General features: G+C 38.4%; 1 protein-coding gene across 1 annotated transcript in view; it reads left to right on the top strand.

The window, feature by feature from the left end:
* Positions 1–12,890: 12,890 nt before the first annotated feature.
* Positions 12,891–22,110, top strand: part of PIK3C2G (phosphatidylinositol-4-phosphate 3-kinase catalytic subunit type 2 gamma) — a 247,493-nt gene continuing 238,273 nt past the window's right edge. Inside the window, exon 1 of the mRNA XM_039708330.1 lies at positions 12,891–12,995. The gene's annotated coding sequence lies outside the window, so the exon portion shown is untranslated. The remainder of the gene's footprint in view (positions 12,996–22,110) is intronic.

Genomic DNA, 22,110 nt, shown 5'->3' with positions numbered 1-22,110 from the left:
ACCCCAAAACCCCAGAAAACAAATAAAAAACAACAAAAAAATCCCAATCCCAACCTCTGTGTCTCTGTGTGTGTATATGTGTGTTTGGTTTTGCTCTAAGTTTGTTTCATTGTCTTGTCATCATTTTCTACCAGGAACATGAAAGTGAAAAAACTAAAGTGCTTTTTGGGTTTTTTTTGTGTGTGGGTTTGTTTTTTTTTTTAAGTGATTCTGGGGGTAACATGCTATTAAAAAAAAAAAAAAAAAGTTGTTTGCAATCGTCTGTTCTTTGCCCCAGGTTTCAAAACTCTGATCTAACTCTCACCAAATCTCTAATCTTGTAAAGCACTTCTGTGGGCTTACCTTTCTGCACCTGAGAATGTTGTTAAATTTGGGGTTATGTGGTGCATGGTGTTCAGCTAAGACTTGCAGTACACCTGTGAAAAGACAAAATGTGAAATACCAAAATACTACAGATGTGGAGGGTGAGGTAGAAAGGGCTTACCCCTGAAAAGACACTTTGTGTCTGCTGTACCTCCTTTTTTGAGGTTCCTCAAGTGCTCTGTTTGGTTCTGAGCAAACACAAAATACAGCTGTGCAAAGGTTTACTTAATCCACTGCAATAAGAGATTTACCATCCAGGTTGCTTGTGCTTTTATACTTGTTCTGTTTGTGTTTATTTTATTTGGTTTATATAACTTTAATATGTTTATTCCAATATTTTTACTCTCTTCTGATGCAGCTGTTGTGAATTATATAAATCATTCAATGAAGCACTGCTGCAGTGTGCTTGCCAGGGGGTATTCCAGGTACAAGAGATTTCCATGAGCTCAGGAAAACAGCAAGGGGAGGTATTTGAATGTGTGTTTGTTGCAGCCGATGGAAAAGCTTACTGTAGGAAAAGATATTTAAAAATTAACAGGCAGATGCAACTTGGCTCCAAAGTCCCTGCTTAAAAGTTGCTCAGGGCTGGAGATGTGGTCAGAGGATATCAGATATGTCATCTGGTTTGCTTTGTGGAGGTTTATTCACAGAATCACAGAACAGTCTGGGATGGAAAGGACCTTAAAAATCTTCCATTTCCAAACCCTACCTTGGGCAGGGACACTTCTACTATCCCAGGCTGCTCAGAGCCCTTCCAGCCTGGCCTTGGACACTGCCAGGGATGGGACATCCCTGGAACTTCTCTGGCAACCTGTGCCAGTGTCTCACCACCCTCAGGGTAAAGAATTTTTTCCTGATATCTAATCTAACCCTACTATCTTTCAGTTTGAAGCCATTCCCCCTTGTCCTGTTCTGCTATTGCTTACTCATAAGAAAAATGTTACTAAAGTGTCTAAAAGAACTTTAGTCTGAATTTTTGGGCTGTTTTATTATTTGCTTTTGAAATAGCAGGATGCTGAGATCACTAGGCTTGAGCCAATATTAGTGCAAAAGGCACAACTTGGTATTTTGCTATTTCATATACATTGAAACCACTGCAACAGGACAGAGAGACTTTACAGGAAGCTTAGCATCAATGCTGAGCGTGCTCACAAGAAAAAAATTACTAAAGTGTCTAAAAGAACTTTAGTCTGAATTTTTTTGGCTGTTTTAACATTTGCTTTTGAAATAGTAGGATGCTGAGATCACTAGGCTTGAGCCAATATTAGTGCAAAAGGCACAACTTGGTATTTTGCTATTTCATATACATTGAAACCACTGCAACAGGACAGAGAGACTTTACAGGAAGCTTAGCATCAATGCTGAGCGTATGGCAGCTTGTTAAAAATCAAATGCTGTGGTACTAAGTGTTGTACTTGAGATGTGAATTGTCCAGATTCTTATTTTATACCCTCTGCAAAGGGAAGAACAGAATCCAGGTCTCTGTTCTCATTATTTGAACTTAGCTACATAAACACATCCCTTGCCTAAGCAGCAGATATGATGACCAAATTAGGGTGTTGCACATGTTAAAGAATGTACTGCCTGGGACTTTTATTTCTTTTAGTAAGACAAAAAAAAAAATGTTAAGGAGACTTAGATGATTTGTTCTGTGTATTTGCTATGCATATAACTTAGAGCATTAGAGAAATTAAGTTTAATTGAAGATTAAACAATGTGAACGTTTCTTTTCTAAAAGACTATTTTTCTGCAGCCCTTCCTAGAACTAAGGAGAACTGAGAAAATTTATAATGGGAGGAACTCCTGAATATCCACTGTTCTGTCCATATTTTATTATTACTGCTGCATTTTCATTTTACAAGGGCATACACAAAGATTTTTTAATTTCTTCACACATGTGGGACAAATATCAAATTTCTTCTATATCAACACCCACACAAAACGTTACAGAAAAAGTTGCTCACCTGTCTAAGCAACACCATTTCAAGTTGTAATAAATACTTTTGTTGATCAGCTTGTTGAAAAGTTTTGATTAGCATGAAGATTGAGGGAAGGTATCACTTGTTAGAAGAAATGCTGCAAAGTGAATGTACATAAGTTTCTAATTAATTATTTGCCTAGATTTGGCCTTATACATAGAAGTTTGTGGTAGATGTTGTAGTAATGCCACTTTAAATTGCCTTAGCTGTTTGCTTTCGAAAGAAATTCTGCAAAGTGAATGTACATAGATGTTAATGGATTACTTGCCTAGATTTGACCTTGTACATAGAAGTTTGTGGTAGATGTTATAGTAATGCCACTTTAAATTGCCTTAGCTGTTTGCTTTCGTTGTGTTGGCAGTCTTTATGTGCTACTTGTACAATTGTCATTTTCTGTTCCTACCATTACCAAATCTGTCTTTTCTAGAATGGTTTTACCTTCATTACCCATGGGTGTAAATATCTGTGTAAGGTGCACAGGAAACAGTAAATCTCTCCAGTGTGCAGAAGATCACATGTGAGTTTCTGGTGGTCAAAAATGAGTGAACTGTCTGTTCTGGAATGGTTTTACCTTTATTACCCATGGGTGTGAATATTTGTGTAAGGTTAGAGGTGCAAAGGAAACAGTAAGTCTCTCCAGTGTGCAGAAGATCACATGTGAGTTTCTGGTGGTCAAAAATGAGTGAAATCTGTGCTGTTCAAGATACAAGTGAGTAAACTTTGTTTACATGTGTAAGGCTCTGCTGTGAAAACAGCAGGTTTCTAATAGGCATAAAGAAAAGAAAATATTAACCGAAGAAATTTACTTTTTTTCAGTGAACATGGTAGAGGATTGATTTGGAATTGCTAAAAGTTTTCAGAGTTCTGCACATCACTGGTCAAATGTTGTCACTTCACATTTCATCCCCAGTTCTGTAGATTGGGATGTCTGTGGCTTGACACTCAGACATCTGAGAGTCAAAAACTGCTTGTGGAGAAAATTAATATCAGAAAAACATGTACTTTCCATTTTGGCTGCTGCAAAGAAGTTGGAATTGGGAGTACATATCCAAAGAGCTCCATTGGAACCATTGTCTGAAGCAGGTGCCTGCTGTTTGCTGTGTCTGGCTTAGAATTTCTATAACTTGGTGAGATTTATGTCCCTGCAGAATTAGTCCCTCTTGGTTTCTGGAGTAATGTCTTCCAGGTAAGATATCTAAAGTCCACTTCCCACCAAATCTTCAGGTGAAGTGCTTTAATTTTACATCTGCTACTCTAAAAAAAACAGGAGCTGGCCAACTAGGCCAGTGTGTCTAAAATCACAGGAAAAGTAACAGAACTAGGAGAACAGGATTTGCAGCTGAATTTGATGTTTTCATCATCTATAGGCTTGGATGCATTGCTCAGTGGAATACACAGAGGTATTTATTCACAACAGAAAGGAAAACTGATAAAAATCACCCCTGTTTCTTGTCTTTGTGTGGTGCAATGGAATAGAAGAAAACTGCCAATTTCCTCCTCAAAATGCTGAACTGCTCTTAGAGGCAGGTTGTTTTATTAAGGGACTGAAATTTTATCTTGCTGACCATGGGAAAGTGCTTGGTTTGGGGTTTTTGTAGCAGAAAATACAAATTTGCACAATGGTAAAGTCCTGTTAGTGCACAAGAGTCGCATTCACATTTTCTGAAAAATCCCCTTGCCCAGGATTTTTCTCCTGGAAGCCTGAGAAGCCTCAGAGGAAGAGGGAAAAAAAAATTATCTCGTTTGCTTCTCCTGTGTTTTGCTCCTTTGGAATGTGTTTGGAGATTGTTTACCCACAGGTGATTGTTTCATTGGTTTCTGCTGTGAGTTGTTTTGACTCAATGACCAATCAGTGCCAAGCTTTGTCAGGGCTCTGGAAAGAGTCACAAATTTTCATTATCATCTTTATAACATTCTGTAAGTATCCTTTCTGTGTTCTTTATTATAGTATAGTTTTGTATTCTTTAATATAATATTATAAAATAATGAATTGGCCTTCTGAGCACATGGAGTCAGATTCATCATTCCCTCCTTCATTGGGGCTCCCCATAAATACAATACACAAGGTAAAGCATCAAGCTGATTATAAATTTCTCACTTTAAGTGTATACCTGACCCCTGTGTTTGACTTCTGTTCTACACAAACTTTAGGACACAGATTATCTTTTGAATGCATAACCATTAAGGGACTAGCACAAGATAAAGACCTCTACATTTCACTGCAATGCAAATATTACAGCATTAAAATAGTCCCATCATATATAGGGCTTATACTGCCCTATGAAAGCTTTAAAAAATCCTTCTTGGATAATTAAGGTGTTAATGACAAGAGGCAAGGGATTTTAAATGGTATATATCTTCCTTATACATAATTATTGTACCTTCTAATTTTAGAGAGAATTCTGCTTTTCTTGAGTCTCATATAAGAGACTTTTCCCAGAAAACAGAAATCCTTAAACATTTAACCTAATCCAAGCTCAGAAAAATATGAGTTGCAAAGTTAAATTCTTGCAGAGGGTGCTTATACCCAAATCCAGACATAAGGAAGACAATTTTTTAGTGCCTAGGAGAATGTTATCTCAAGTTACAGAACTCTATTTGTAACAGAACAGAATTTGTGTTCTTTAATTATGTTCTGCACTATTTTTTTTTGTAATTTACATTAAAAATTAAACACTGTATACAGAGGAAGTTATTAATAATCTCAGTAGAAATTTTAAAAAAATAAAAGAAATCTGTTTCTGTAATTGAATTTGCCAGAAAGGAATATTGCTTATTGAGATAATTCTAAGTGTTTGAGATTTTTATGCTTCTTTTAACATTGGAAAAAAATAGTTACTTTCCAGATATGCTTAGAAAAGGATAAGACAAGGAATATCATCCTAAAGTGATTAAACAGTCTTGTGATAGAGAAATATTTATTTAAGATTTAAAAAACCCAGACTCAAGTACCTGACTTGAATCAAATAACAATTTAAAATTCTAAATTCTGTTTCTTACATCCCAGGTGATTGCAAAAACTCTTCAGGGATGAAACCAGTTTTTATTCTCTGTCACATATGTTATTTATACAAGAAATTAAAAACAAACAAACCCTCAAAAAAAATCTCACAAACCAAAACCAGCTGTGGTAAAACATGGTACAAGGAGCCATGACAGGGAAGATTAACCTTTGCCACCAAGTCATTTGGTACTTTTTTTTCCCTTACCTAAATTTCCATCTCTGATTTGATAAAAATTATGACCAAAGACAATTTCTGGTGGTTTGCTCCTTGGGATGTTCACATGTTAAAAAGAAGGAAAGGAAAGGAAAGGAAAGGAAAGGAAAGGAAAGGAAAGGAAAGGAAAGGAAAGGAAAGGAAAGGAAAGGTGAAATTACTGAGCTGTCAGAAAAATGACACTCACAAAAATACATAGTGAAAAAAACTTTTACTATTTCCATCAATTGGAGAAAAAACCTGTGAACTTGCATTCCACAAGCAATTAAGAAATGACTTCTATCAGGAAAGAACAAAAAGATAGTATTTCATTTGATTAATGTCTTTTCTTTTTAATCAGTTAGAAAAAAAATATAGGGCTTGTGATATGAAGAGGATTTAGTATATTAGAAAACTAGTACAAACTGTATCTATCTATTTTTTTTCCTACAGTCTAGAAAAAAATGTCCCATTTACAAAAATTGTGGGAACCACAACTGATGGCTTTCCCCGAAAATACATGGAAGAAATAGGGGCATGGAAACAGATGATACAAGCAAAATATTAGATTAGAAGCTTTCCCTGCCTGTGAAGTAGGAAAACCAGACCACAGTGAACTTTGAAATGGATTGAAGAGACATTAAGATTTAATTAATTAAATAAATAATTAATTTTCAGGGCTGCAAATGACACCCAACCTATTTCTGCTGTGATGGCCAAGACTTTCCAGTGATCACTGATGTTTGGTGAGTCTGCATCGTGATGAAAGTCCTGCTGCAAGTTCTGGGAGATAAACCAGTGCTTGAATTTGCAGCATTTTGACTGTTCTGCAGTAAAACGCTGGCACAAATGTTCTTATCTCAAGTGAGCACATGAGATAAGCTGATCTGCAAGGGAATCCAGGTCTTTCTGCACGGGGAGTGTTGAGCTAGAATGTCTTGGCCTCTGCTTGGGGCTCTTCAGGTTTAATGTCAGCTCTTTCAATAGCTAAAAAAGGCTTGAGATTTCCTCCATGGATTCAGAGATGAAGGGAGGCTCCAGCTGAGCGTGTTCCCTGTCACTGTCAATTCTCTCCACTCTCAAAGCCAGATCCTTGTGCGATTTTTGATTGTAGATATAGTCTGAAAAATCTTTGAACAGTATATATGAAGCAGAGGATTTTTTTTCCTTGCTATAAATCCATTACTTGAATCATTATGGTGTGTGAGAAGGAGGGACACAGATTCTTTTTAAAGACTTCATGTTTTCTTACTATATATAATTGTATTTTTTGATGTTTACCTGTGTTATGTGTCAAAATATTTGTCTGTGAGATATATGGCATCTAATGCTGATATATTTCAGATTAGGCTTTTATTAGGTCACAGCAGAAGCATAAATAAGCAATCATTAAACTCTTAATTTCTGCTAGATTAGTACAGTGAAGTTCAGAGTGCAGAAGTTGTGTTATGACCAATACATATGAGAAGAATGAAGCAGAAAATTAAAATAGTCAACATTTATTCACAACTTGTTCTGTGGGAGATGTTCACTCTCCAAATACAATATGCTAAATGTATCAGAATCTAAACATTGCAGGAAAATACAGAGCTGTTTCTAGCTCTGTGGTTGCCATGGTTTAGATCCAGGAAAACACTCAAGAAAAGATTTAATGTTCATCTTGAGCTGATAAAAAGTTGTTTACATCCAGCTCTGCCCTCTGTTTCTTCCTGTGGATTCTTGTGATTTCCATAGAATTCAATCTTATGGTCTCTCAGCCCCTTGACTGAACGGAAGGGTTTGCTGATATGACAGAAAAATAAACCGAAAAAAGGTTTTGCATTGGTTTTATCTTGAATCACTGAACTGAATTGACCCAAGACTGTGTCCCAAAGAGTGGGATAGAGAAGGATGTGGGAATATGTAGCCATGAGCAGGATAAAGGACACAGCTGCACCTTACAAAAGTAGCCTGCAGTTGGAACAGCTTTAGAAGAGTTGGGCAAATTTTTAGCTAAACAGGTCTCTGTGAAGAGCTTCTCTGCATTCCAGGTTTCTGAAAGTGTTCTCTGAAAGATGGTGGGGATTGATGTCATGGAGCTTTTGATGATTGGGAAAAGATGTGTTTTGCACCCATCCTCAGGAAAAACACAGAAGGGACAGTAGTTTATAGGAAGGAATCATCTCCTCTGCTCAGCATTCATAGACCATGCCTGGAAAACCACTTTTGGTTTTGCCATGCCTTTCCCCTGGAAGAGCACTGAGTAAGAGCAGCAAAGACTGCCACGATGACAAAGGGGCCTGGAGCACTTGCCCTGGAGGAGAGGGATCCTCCAGCCCCCCAGCACGCCTGAGGAACTGGCTGGGAAGTTGAAACCAGGCTCTTGATGTGGGGCACTCTGGGAGGACAAGACACAGCAGGCTCAGATTAAAAAGGGACAGTTTCAGACTGGATAAAAGGGAAATCCTACCTGCCATGAGGACAATCAGCCTGGCAGATTGCCCATCCTCATAGAGTGGCTAGGGAAATGGCCAGTGACATTGATGCCTCAGGTTTCAGCTTTTATGTTTTTCAGATTCTGTGCTGCTTTAGTGTGTGGGTTTGAACTTCATATTAGGGATGGTGAGCTCTGCACAGAGCAGGGAGACAAAACAATTCCTGCTCCAGCTGGGCACCAAGGACAAATGATCCCAATCTCAGCCCAGGAGCACAAACCCCGTGGGCTGCAGAGAGAAAAACAAGCAGGGTGGGACTGCAGGGGCTGCAGCTGGGATTGGACACTGAACTGCAATGTGCACATGGAGCAGAGCTGAGCCCAGGGAGAGACCCCGGCAGCGCTCGTGCATTTTGGGGCCATTTGGGTTCATCCTGGGTGCAGCCCTGGCTGGGCTCTGGTGCTGCCCAAGGTGGATCCATGGAGGAGATCCTTTGAATCAATCCCTGCTTTATTCTGTAACTCCATCCAGCCTCTAGCCATTCATGAGGTATCAACATGAATTCCAAACTGGACCAATGGAAGGGCTGTGATCAGTGTCACAAAGTCAGAAGAGGTCCAGTCACTGGAGTCCCCCAGTCATCAATAATGAGGCCAATGTTGTCTGATATCCTCAATCCCAACCTGGATGATGGGACAGAGTATCTTGCTGTACCCTTATTTGATGGTAAGCTTAGTTGAAATATCCTTTTATATCCATTCCCACTTCACTTATGATTAAGTCACAAAAAAACAACTTTAAAAGATCTTGGAACTTCTTTAAGGTACTGTTGTTGCAAGATATAACCCATGTAAAAAGGTGCTGAGCACTCCAAAATCCATCAGCCAGAACAGTCAATTCATAATACACTGTGTGATTTTGCTTACATTCTATAATGGGCTTTTAGATACTCTTTTAAAACAGGCCCAGAGAATTTGCAAGTAGAGTATAATTTGAGTTATTTATTAGCATATTGTGGTGTGTCATTCTAGTGAGAACACTCCAGTGACTCTGAGTAGAACTGCCCTTGGAAAACTGGCACTTACATGCCTGAGCTTTTTAATAAGCCTCTGATACTAAAGATATGATTTGGCTTAAAATTTTATGGTTGGTTTTTCTAATTAAATGCATCATATTTTCATTTAATGCTACTTAATGTTTTACTAAGTGCAGATTTATCAGAATAAGGTGCTTGTAGTCTAAGTGTTCGGGCATAGAGTTCTACAGGAGATAAAAATGATAACAAGTAGATGTTTTGGTTATGTTTCATATATAGACAAAAACTGATATTTTGAAGGGGTTTTTATAATCCAAATTCCTACTATTAATTATATTGTTGATGTACTTTTTGAACTTTTCTCTGTTTGGGCAATGGAAATTGTTACAGTTGAGTATGGCCAGTGTTATTTTCAGGTTCTCCCTAAGGGTTTTGTTTTGCTTGGTGCAGTAGATAATGCAAACAGTTCAGGGCTATAATTACTAATTTAGAGGTATTGCCATTAGAAATAAAACAAAAGGCTTGGAATATTTTTCTTGGTCTCAAATCTAGCAGGAGCTGGTCTGACTCAAGTTTGTCTTGATTGTACCACACTAAAAATGTATCTGGCAAGGACCTATTTACAGCATAGGAGATTTTGCACCTTTCTGGCTTATAAACAAAAAGAGAAAAATACAATATATTCACAGAAAGCTTTTGAGTTTGGGTTGTATTTATCTGGTTTTGTTTAGGGGTTTTTGGTTTTTCTTGTTTTGTTTCCTTGAAGGCAATATATAAATTTATTACTGACATTCTCTGGACTTTCTTTGGCTGTGAAAAGTTCCTGCAGACAGGCTCTTATGAGAAATTTATAAATTATTTTGTTTTCATGCACACAGTGAGGATAATAGTAGTAAAAAAAAAAATCAAAGGTAACTGTAGGATTCTGGAATTCAGAAATAGAAACAAACCCCAGGTATGTAACACTGGAGAGCATATTGTAGAGGCACTAATGGGGATTATGACTGTGAGGAAAAAATACCTCGGGGTTTAACATGTGAATCTTGAATTGTTTTCCATGCTTTGTGTGCCCACAGCTGTTGACTGCTGCTGAAAAAAGCAGGAGGGAGAAGAATAGAAACACCCGTTCATCAGCAGGTATTTTCATGTAAATACCCAGTTGCAGACAGTTCATTTCAGAATTACTTCATTGGAATTTTAATTAGCTGAGGTTCTATATGAAGCTTTAATTAGTGTATAGAAAACTGTAGCTGCTCAGAACACACTTATGTAGTGATGACAGCTCAGCGTGTGGGGTGGGAAGAATCTCTGTTTCCAATGGACCCAAACAATTTGGAAAAGATGCACTGAAAGCCAGGAACCAAGCAGATTGTTACTGCATGGATTTGCAAAAGCAGGCAAACCAAACAGGGGAAAAGACATCCATTTTATCATGTTCTGCTGGGGACAACTCTTTGTGGTAAAAATGCTGCAGTGAAGGTAATGTATTTTGGATTTGAAACCCTCATTCTGCTGGCTTATGTCTTCTTGCTTGTCTTTTTGTTCTGTTTCCCTCTGGAGGCCTGCTGGTGTCTCAGAATCAATTGTTGCCCAGAGGGCAATGAAACAGGAGAATTTTAATTGTCCTGCAACTTGATGATTTGCATTACAATGTAACTGCTCTATTTAAAGGGTTCAAATCTTTTCCGTAAAAGTTTTGAGTTTGGTAAGCCAAGAGTGCTTTGAGTGTGGACCTATCACAATTTATAAAATGCAGCCTTACCCAGGGGGCTGTACTTACCTTTTAGATATGGTTAAGAATCAGAGATTTTCCACTTTATTATGAAGCTGATCAGCAGATTCAACCAGCGATAGAGTAGGTTTTGTTTTCTATCATATCCTTGTCTTGATTTATTTTAAAAAAATCATAAACCCTTCTGTTTGTTGAACTGAAAACAAATGGACGTAGGTCTCCAGTGAGCTTAGATGGGTCAATGGGGATATTTTCTGCCTGTCTGAATCATAGTGAGATTTTTTATGTTCATTTTGTGTGTCATAAGACTATCATTTATAAGATAAGAGCCTCATCCTGTTCCTGCTGAAGTCAATGGGTGTTTTTGCAATTGCTTTTCAACAGTAGTAGGATTGATGACTGGAACTGAGCAGCTGCTGAAAGGTTAGTTTTAAAGCAGAATTGTGGTCAGAAAAGCAAAGTGACCCTGTCAAGCTGACATGCTGAGAGCACTACATTTATTTTTTTCTCTGTGACATCCAGACCAAATCTGCTCAGTTTACAAGTCAAACATTTTTCATTGACTTCCAGAACTGCAAAGTCAGCCTCAGTCTGGAGAATCAAAGCTGTTACTTCTGCTTCAGTCTACAGAAGATTTGACATTTAGAGCTTGGTTGACATGGCACTGATGCATGGTTGAATCCAGCCTGTCCTAGCTCTGGAGGGTAAAAGCTGCTACAGGAAAAATGTATTTGTTAGGACAACAAACAGACATGGCTTGCAGAGATAAGGAGATATACTGGGAAAGTAAATATTTTTATATCTTGCTTCTAGTTGTACCTACACTTTAATCCTTAACTTCATGCCATGATAAGGACTTAATGTTTTCACATTGTTTTAATCTGGGGCTACAGCCTAAACTGTCTTCATTGAAAAATATGTTTTCCAAAAGTGATTCCTTTTTATGATAAAGCTCATTTCAAGGTCGGTTTAAAACTTCAGAAGCCAAATCTGAAAGAGGCGATTTCTTCCAGATCATGAAATTCCTTGTTTACTCCCAAGGGTTCACCAAGATCAGGAATATGGATTGGAGAGGTAATTCAGTTTATTATTTAAGAGATCTTAACATTATATAATCGCAGGTGGGGCTTCATCAGATGCTGGCTTGTCATATTTGTGCTTTAGTCTGAGCCTGCCCTCAGAATCTTGGTGTGATTTCCACCATGCTTTATACCACGTTGGATAATGTTTGATGGCTGATGTCTGAAACTGGAGCTGTTTTTAGGGGCAGCCAAGTATTAATGACTCTTCTGTAAGTGTGAGCGTGCACTGCACTGCAGGCACAGAGTCAGTGGTGCGTGGGGTGGGGCTGTGCTCATCCCTGAGTGGCTGCAGCTGTGCAGCACAGGTGAGCAGCATTGCAGGGAACGAGCCATGGAGTGCCCAGGGGCACTGACCAACCACAGAGGGCACACAGGGCACACAGGTGCAGGGCATTGACTTGGGGGTATAAAAGGCTGGGCTGGGGGACAAGGAGGGCACACGCTGCAGCCCTCCGGAGGGGAATGGTGTTACTGTGTGTGGGTTGAAGCCTTCTGAAGAGGTAAGGTGTTACTCTTTATGGGTTGAAGCTTTCTGATTTTATATGGTGACATTCTGTGTCTTGTGGCAGTCTCAGCTATGATATGTGCTGGGACATTACACCTCATGAGCTCCTGGGACACTACAAAAGCTCATCAAGTTTTTACTGCCAGAAATTTTTTTGCATGCCTTCTCTGGTTTTGGGATTTTTTTGTTCCTCAAATTTAATGAAAGGTCACTAAAATCTTGCTGTTTTCTTTCATCTCTAGAGTTCTTCTTTTCTTCTCTTTGCTGAACTGTTTAGTGATGTTGTTAATCTGCAGGTGAGACTTGTTTTTTTTGAAAGGAGACTCTGGCTAGGTAGGGGAGGAGCTGCTTGTTGATCTTTTTTCATCCTTGGTAGCTGATGAGCCTTGGAAGGGCAGGGGAGGATTGCCCCTCCCCAGGGAATGACTGAGCATGCACAGGTGAGGAGAGTTTTAGTGAGATGCTGGAGAGGACAAAGAGTGGGATAGAGGATGTGAGAGGCAGGTAGAAGGCTGGAGAGTTAGAAGCTGAAGAGGAGTAGGAAACTTCTGTGTGAAGGAGCTGCTGCACTGTTCTGAAGATGGTAGAAGTTGTGAAGATCTGGAGGTTTGTTCCAGCCAACACTTCTGCATGATAAAGGATTATGGACAAGTTTCAGCCTTCAGGAACATCGCTCTAGGGTTGCAGGTTGGTTTCAAGCCTTTTTGTTTAGTGCCTCGCCCAGAAAATCCCCTATTCCTCTTTTTGAGGCCTTTATTTTTGCCTTTTTTGCTTTTCCTATTTTTTTTTAAGCGCCACTGTCAGGAATTCTAAGTGTTTGGTATCTGTCAAAGTGCTCACTCTTTTAAAAAGTGATTTGCTCTCTTTAAATTATGTGAGATGTGATCATCATTCATGTGGATTCAGCTTTTTTTTGTCTTGAATTGCATAGGCTCTTCAGGAACTGTGATCTCTTTCTAGTTATGTAAAAAACTTGAGTGGAAACATAAAGTGAAACTGAACTGTGTGTGCATAAAGATCAATGTATTGTATCCAAAAAACATTACTATTCTACTGTGTGTGCATAGCTCAGATTTCTTGGTGCAAACAAGTAAACTTATTTTCTGGAAGACTCTGGGTCTTAAAAAACAAACAAACAAAAAAAACCCCAAAAACAACAAAAAACCAACCAAACAAAAAAAAACAAAACCCAGCAGGGGAAAACAAAATCCTCTTCCATCCCCCATTTGGGAAAACAAACAGACCAACCCACTGGAATGTATGGAAATCCTCAAGTTAATGACATACAAACCTTGGCTCAACCTCTATGCCCTTGCAGTTGTAGAAAATCCAATTATTGCTCTTTTTACAAAAAAAAAAAAAAACAAAAAACCCATAATCTTTCAGAAAACAGCTCATGATTTAGGGGCAGCCTGATAGCAGAAGGTGCTTATTGACTCAGGTTTTGTCAAAGGAAGATAATGTGTGGTTAGTCATGTGTAAGTGAGAACATGGACTGTGAGGTGTGCTGTACAGATCTGATGTGCACACTGTGTGCTCTGACAGCAGTGCACAAGCTATGAGAAGCTGTTTTACCTAATGATAAAATTTTATGTTTGAAGTTGTTCTGGGAAAGGCCTTCTTTTAGCCCTTGAGACTTATCCCCTTGTCTGTGCTGCTGGTCCAGCTGTGTCTGCCTCCAGGTTCTTCTGAGTAGGTACCAGGAGGACAATGTGGTCTAACTCATAGAGTTTCTTGCTAAAATCATTTGTTTATGAGCAGAGACATGACTTCTGTAAAGCTGAAGTATCATCATAGTTTAGGAATTAAATTTTACCCTCAAATGTCTTCTAAGGAAGAGAATGAGACCTAATAACTCGGGGTTATTTTGCTTTTCCTTGAATGTCATATCTCTTCCTTTCTCATAATACATAAATGCACAAAACTCAGATTTGTGATTGTGGTGTTGCTCATGTTAGCAATGCAGAGAAATTGTGTTTATTTCCAGTTTGTGCATCATAATAGTAATATGCTTTTTTTATACAGTGAAAAATTAGTTTACTCAATTAGTATTTTACACTTCCTTAAATCTTGTCTATCTTCCAACTCAGGTGAATGCCATTAATATACTAGAGTTTTAGAAGATGTGTATGAAAATAACTCTACAGACAAACACTTGTTATAGAAACGCTTTATAAATCAGTAGGAAGTGTCCCACTTTCTTACTAGGAAAATATACAAACCACAACTTGCCTGAAGTCAACTGGTATTTTTCATCTTATTCTCTGTGCTGTTGAGGTGGCTTCCATTTCTGTCAAGTTCAATTGGATTTGCAGTTGCTTAGTGTCAGTTCTGTGTGAGCTTTTGTAATTTCAGGGTGTTCAAAACCAGGAAGGCTCCTTTGGTTTGCACAGCCTCATCAATATCTAGTTTATAAATGATGCCACAGTCCTGTCAGTCTGATCATGTTTACCTGTTCTGTGAGGTCCCCTGGCTTCTGTTAGCCTCAGTCAAACAGAGGAGCTTTCTGCCTTGGTTTGGGAATGGCCAGAAATGGCACTCTGGAGTATTTATGTGATTAGCTGGCTCAAATAAACAAATTTCCTTTAGAACTGAACAGCAATAATTATGAATTTGCTGCAGTGTGAACCTGACTGTTTTCACCTCCAGTGGTTGATTCCTGGGAGGATTTTGGGAGCATCTGCATTAGCCTGTTCCTGTTGAATGGGGTGGGTGTTGAACCAGGTTTGCTGATCCTTTTTCACCTTTCCAAAGCCCAAATCCCCCTGGCACTGTTAGCCTTCATGAACACGTAATCACAGAATTATTATATACAGGTGCTTTTATTGACGAGCTCTGGGTGTCAGGGGCACAGACCCAAATCTGACTCTGCTGTGGGTTTGGGATGAACATGTTTTTATATTCTATCATTATATAACTTACATATTAATTATTGAACTTATGTTGTTCTCTTGTATACATTGATTTCCTCCAAGCATAGGTTTCTCATGATCCCCCTCAAACCCTTGAACATAGTTTCTTAGGATTCTTCTTACAATTAAACAATAATTATATCTAATTACTAAACAATCATCACATCTAACAATTATATCATTTATCATATACTGGTTGCAGAGGTGCAGTTTCTCATGATCTGGCAAACGTGAGGCCTGTAGCCATGATATTTTATGCTAAATCCTTTGCTAGGATTTTTCTCCTATTCTAGCTGAGGAGCCTCAGGAAAGACATGTAAACAATAACTATCTGCTGCTGTGGAATGCAACAGGTACATCTGTGATTGGAGCATGTTGGCTGTTTCTAATTAGTGGCCAATCACAGTCAGCTGGCTTGGACTCTGTGAGAGTCACAAGCCTTTGTTATTGATTCCAGTCCTGTTCTTTCTAGCCTTCTGATGAATCCTTTTCTCTCTATTCTTTTAGTAGAGTTTTAATATAGCATTTTAATATAATATATATCCTAATATAATAAACCAGCCTTCTGAAACATGGAGTCAAGTTTCATATCTCTTCACTCATCCCAGGAGCCCCTGTCAGCTCAACCAGAGAGGCAGAACACTTCCCAGGGCCTACTAAGCCTAACTTTCTTTCTAACTCCCCTCAATATACCATGATTTTAGAAACACTTTATCCCTGTACTATCAACATGGTTCAGGAGCCAGGGATCCCTGTGTGCTCTGGAGTGCTCCAGCTGTGGCAGCACATCTGGGCTGGGCAGACAGCATGGCTGGGGGAAAAGCTGCTGCCTCCTCCTCCTCCCCTGGCACCAGGCACCCAGCAGAGCCTTTCCTAATGCGGCCGTGCTGCTCCTGCTCGTGTAAGCAAAGCCTTTGCTAAAGGTCAGCCCGGGCCACGCTGGCTGCTCTCTGTGAAAATGTTTGCCTGGCGTGCTGCAGCATGAGGAGGATCTAAAAAGTCCTTTAGTAAAACACATGTTTTTTTCTTGTTGTGGTTCTTCTGGGCACAATCTTGCTGTTCCAAGTTCTTTAACTAAGTTTATATCTCTTTAAAATAGCTTTTAAAATAAGAATATTTAAGAATACTGTTATTTTTAAACAGTATTTTAGAATACTCTGGGGCACTAGTTCAAATGTAATGTGGAAGTAAAGGATATTCAGTTTAAATCATAGAATTGGTTCAGCTGGAAGGGACCATTTAAAAGATCTTTTAGTCCAGCCCTGCTGTAATGAGCAGGGGAATCTTTTATAGATCAGATTGCTCAGAACCTTCTCCAATCTGCCCTTGAATGTTTCCCAGGATGGGTAATCTACTGCCTCTCTCTGGGCAGCCTGTTCCAGCGTTTCTGCACCCTCAGTGTAAAAAATTTATTCCTTGAATTAAGTTCAAATCTATCCCCTTTTATTTCGGAACCACCTCTTGTCCTACTGAAAAATCTGTCCCCATCTTTCTTATAAGCCCCCTTTAAATATTGGAAGGTTGTAATAAGGTATAAATTGTAGTATATTTTGATACAGGTAGGCCATAGATATAATCTGTAAATATATTTCAAGTATTCTGTGTGAGTTATCCAGGGATATTAATGTTGTGTTTGCTATTTTAAGTGTTGTTTAGCATATTCCTTAGTTACCAATGGACTACCAAGTATTTTATCATCTTGTTGTGATACTAACCCACCATCCTGCTTCTCTTCAAGCATACCAGAAAAATCTTTTCGCCCTCTCTGCTTCATTAGAAATATTTTTACATAGGAATTTCCCTGTAGCTAGGTATTCCTCTATTTGTTCATAAATTCTGCATTTGTTAGCCAAGTTATAGCAGCACAAACTTAGATATTAAGAGGTCTGCAGTCTGTGCATCCTACTCAGGCTCTTGGTTAGTCTGAGGCAACTAATTTAGAGTCAAGGTGCTGCAGATCTGGGGGTTCACATATTTGTATGGATTTTTGTTTGTTTCAGCTTCTTGCAGTCTCATTTAAAGAATAATTCTTCTTCCATTTTCCTTAAAAACGGACAACTGAATATTGTTATGAAAGAAGAAGAAACCAGCCTAAACCACTACTGAGACACTATCACAGACAACTTTGTTAAGAAATTATTTTATTTACAAATGCATTCCTAAGAAATGAAACTTGACTTTGGATGTATTAAAAGCAGGGGAACAGGCTCCCTTATCTGCCCATATTGCATTGAAATGTTCATTTTGTATTCATGTTACTGCTCGTTAGAAGTACATTTTTTGTGAGGTTAATCATTCCCTTAGATGTACACTTTACAGTCTTGGGAGGCTCATGTGGGTGACAGAACTCAAAATACTCACCAGAGATCTAATTTGCAGTAACAATACCTTATTATTAATAAGTATTTAAAACAAAATCTGGCCAGCAAGCAGCCTGTCCTCTCTTAAACTTTAGCAACAAAATGTTTTGCCCTTCAGGGCGTTTGGTTCCTGGTTTTGAAGAAATGCTACAAACTGAGAGCTTATTCTGTTTACAGCTGGCATTTTTCCCTGCAATTAACAAAATTGCTCCTGCCTCCTTTTAAATATAACTTGGCCACCTCCTCTGTATTGTTCTTTTGTGAGGAGTATTCTTGACTTCATTGACATTCAATAATGTTGAGGTATTCTGCTAATTATTCCCAGCATGAATGCCTGCTTATAATTGCAATTTATCATGAATGCATAAGATTGGTTAATGATTTTTTTAAAAAATATTTTACTTTTTTTTCCCTCAAGTCTTGAGGGTTTTATTGTTTCTAAAGCTGCTGAATAACCTGCTGGCTTGAAAATAATAGTTAATGCATACCACCTACTGGTAATAATTGCATTAAAGCTTTTTGCCCCTTCTAGTGTGTTAATACTGCAGAGCTTTAGGAATTCTTTCCAGCCAAAGAGCTGAATTTTTCTTGAGTGCATCAAGGAGACTTCTAGCAGAAGATGACTGACTGCTGTGTACTAAATAAATGTGTGTATTCCTCCTGGGATATTCCTAGACATAATAAGCACATTCTCAGATAAATATTGTTCATACACAACCAACTTCCTGATGTGGTGTAGGCAAGAAAGAGCCCTGAAATGGTTTTGCTGAAGCCAGAGCAAAAAGGAGATGGAAAAGCTGACTTCCCTAAATCTAATGATGGCAATTTACTGATGTGGAAGGTAAATGCCTGGCTGGGGGCTTTCTCACAGCTCAGAACAGGCCTCTGCTAGATGTGGTTGGGTTTGAGCTCATTTCTGGAGCAGTTATCTCAAACTTGCTTCTCTCACACTGTAGCTCTCCATTTCTCCTGGGGCTGGCTCCAGTTTGGTGGGTGGCCCCACTGCTCTGTAGTTTTGTGCTTGGAACTGATTGCTTTTAAGGCTGGGAGTCGTCATTTCTGCCTTGGAAGGAGCTCTTTTGTATAGTGGCAGAGTATTGAATTTTATTCCTCCATTTCTCTGTGTTTCTGGGTAGAGAATCTGTCTGGAAGTGGCAACAAATACAATAATACACAAAGCTAATTTTTATTAAAATAATATGTATTTTAAACTGTAGACTCTGAAACAAAATTCCTTGGCTGTTCATGATAATTATTACAATGCTCATGGACTTTGAAGTAGATCTTTCATAGAGAATCTCTCCTGATTGGAAGTGGCAACAAATACAATAATACATATTCTTTTAATAAAGATTAGCTTTGCGTGTTTTAAACTGTAGACTCTGAAACAAAATTCCTTGGCTGTTCATGATAATTATTACAATGCTCATGGACTTTGAAGTAGATCTTTCAAAGACTAACCAAAAGTATCATTCTGGACATTATTACAAAGAGCAGTCTCTCTGTGCTGACTTCTGGAGGAGGAAAAAGCCAAAAAAGAAGGTATTTGGGTAGGACTTGATTCATCACTAAGCCTCCAAGTAATCCTATTACATTTTTTGGACTTGCTGCTAACTACTGGGTTCTTGCTACTGCTAATTGAATTTGTGGCATAGGCTTTCAAAGAGCTTTAATTCCCATTATATTGTCTGTACTTGATATTGTGTGTGAAGATTCACTGAAATGTGCAAAGCAGCAAGGCATATAAAAAAGGGAGATGATGGCATGAACTCAGAGTGACCGGACAGATTCAGAAAACAATTATGAAAAGGAAAGTTGTGTTGTTTCTGCCCTGTGACTTCTTATCTGGACTGTGACCTTGAAAGTGGCATTTGGTACTGCCTGCCTGTGGAAAGCAGCTGCTTTCCCCTCTGCATTTCTCTGTGCATTGATCAGAAAAAGAAGGGGTGGGATTTGCTTCACTCCATGAAGTTTAAGCACATGTCTCTGATTACTTTATTGCAGAGTTTAAAAAGGGAGAAAATCTCCATGCTAAAGTATTTATCCTTGGGTTCCTTTGGTGGAGAGAGGTTTTTGGAGGATATTGTGAAAATATTCAGTATCTGAAGCCATGTAAAATGCTGGGACGTAATTCCTGCCTAAAAAACCATCAGTTATCTTGTTCAGAGCAGATTTGAGTCACTTAAAATAGGTGGAAATTACTTCTTGTATCCTTAAGTGGAAGAGTCTTGAGATTGTAAGGGGTGCGAGGAGTTGTGGCTCTTTCTTTTATCTGTTTTTTTGGTTTTGTTTTTTTTTCGCAATTTGGCAGCACAGAGTAGAAGAACTTTCTTCCAGAGAGCAGTTGCCTGATGCAATTCTAAGTAGGATAAAAACTCCATGTCTGCCTTGCTTCCAGAGCTGGGCATTACAGTGTGTGGGCACGGGGAAGGAAGTGGTGTCAGGAGGAGGAGAAACCGATGAGCTGAGTGCAGTGGAGTTCTAAGCCAGCACTAATTAATCCTGCCCATGTTATGGACCAAATGTGTTCCTGAATGGCCCTGATGCAAAATTCATGCCAACATTTTTTTCCCTGTTTTTTCCTTCCTATTCCAGCTGCAATTAGATGGATGAAGAAAAATGACACACTAAGTGATTTATTTAGGGGCATGGAGGGCCAAAATTTTAAAGCAGATTTATCATCATCTTAGAAAAACCAAAACATTGAAACACACTATTTTTATACAGGTCTGTCTACTATTTTAATCTGATTCTGATTTTTTTATTTTAAGAAAAGAGGGCCTGTGTTTTCCCAGAAATTATATTTATGTTGGTATATATCTGGTATCTGTAGAGGCCAAATGTAGAGAAATACAGCAGCTAGTGCTAGCTGTATTCATGTAAATCCTGTAGCAGTTTAGTAAGGAATAATTCTTAGGTAAAAATTGAGTTAAAAGTCAAGCATCTTGTACTCAATGTTTTAAGGGACCAAAGTAATTCCTATTTTTCAATAAAAGATTCAGCAGAATGTCAGGTTGCTGAAGCTCAGCTTGACTGGGAAAAAATGCATACTAATTTTAAACAAACAAAGCCAAAAGTGAACAAAAAAAATTGTGCATTATTTTTGCTGCTTTGAGTTATCAGTGCCGTGGCAAAAGTTGGTTCAGCTACAAATTCCTGGGGTAGGCAAGGGCTTGTTGCTGTGGCTTGCATGAGATGGAGGGAGGACAACCTTGGCCTGTGGTTGTCATCATCTGCTCTTCCCACAGGCCATGGGAAGTGTTGTTGGTTTATCAGCAGGAATTCCCATGGCTTGCTCATACAGCTATTCCATTCAAATGCTTTCTGTTCTCTTTTAAAACATTTCATGTGGTTTAATTTCACCAAACTTTGTTTTTCATACTTTAAGAAGAAAAAAGTGCATTATCTATTTTTTTCATCAAAAATGCACTCAAGCAAAAGGAAAAACCTTTTGCTGCTTCTGATGTCCTGCTGTTACTCCCCAGTGTTAATGTCTGACTTAAAGATTAATTAAAATAAATATCAAGTGCTACTGAAATAATTAATAAATTATACAATTTACATTCGATTGTAAGTGGAAGAATGTCTTTCACTTCCCTTTAAAAAATCAGCATGGTTCCAGCAGGGAAGGAAGCATGTTAATTACAATGCCTCCATGAGACTTTACAATTCATGGCTGAGAGTGGATCACAAGATGCAAAGGAGGCAAAGAAAGTATTTTAATGATTAATACTTCTGTGCTACTAATCCCAAAGGTTGCTATTAAAATACATAAGAAAATCTGTTGTGCTTTTCCAGCAGTTTGATATTTCCTGAACTTTTTAGAAGAGTTAGCATCCAATCCTAAATGGCTCTGTTTCCATGCAACTTTTGGCATTGCAGAAACAATGGAGTTCCTCCTAAATCATCATGTAAAATCTGAATTAGTTTCTTTAGCTTTTTACAAAATGTCCAAAATTTTCATAGCTTTTTTTAAACATACATGTTATGACCAGCATTTATATAGTTTCCTGGCACAGTAATCAGAACAAAGGATTGAAGCAGCAGATATAATGTGTCTAAGACACAGCCAAAGTGTCTGGTGTAGTTTATAAAATAATTTTAAGATGCCAATGCATATTTGAATGCATTTGTTAATATGGAGAGTAATAGCATCTGTTAATAGAACAGTGGCAAGAGGAAGAGGAGACAAGTATCTTCTACAGGGCTGGCTATCAAGTTACTGCTGGTACAAATCATAAAATCATCTTAGATGTACAATCACAAAACCAACTGTGCGGGGTTGGGTTGAACAGATTTTGGAAGAGGGGAGAACTATAATTCAGATCTGTAGGAAGATGAATGGAAGCAAAACCCTTTTTGAAATGGAGGCCTTTGCTGTTTCCAGACAAACTCAAATCCCTCTTTGCTGGCATGGCAGCTTCACAGCCATGTTTGCACGTGGTGTTGTTAGTTTGTTTTTTTTTTTCATCTTACTGTTTGAAACTGTGAAGAAGGCACTTAATGGATAGCTTGGAAAAGCTTCATAAG

This window comes from Passer montanus, unplaced genomic scaffold, assembly GCF_014805655.1.
Source record: "Passer montanus isolate IOZ18808 unplaced genomic scaffold, ASM1480565v1 scaffold20, whole genome shotgun sequence".
Lineage (NCBI taxonomy): Eukaryota > Metazoa > Chordata > Aves > Passeriformes > Passeridae > Passer > Passer montanus.
Note: the sequence above shows the minus strand (reverse complement) of the source record. Positions and strands in the feature narration are given on the sequence as shown.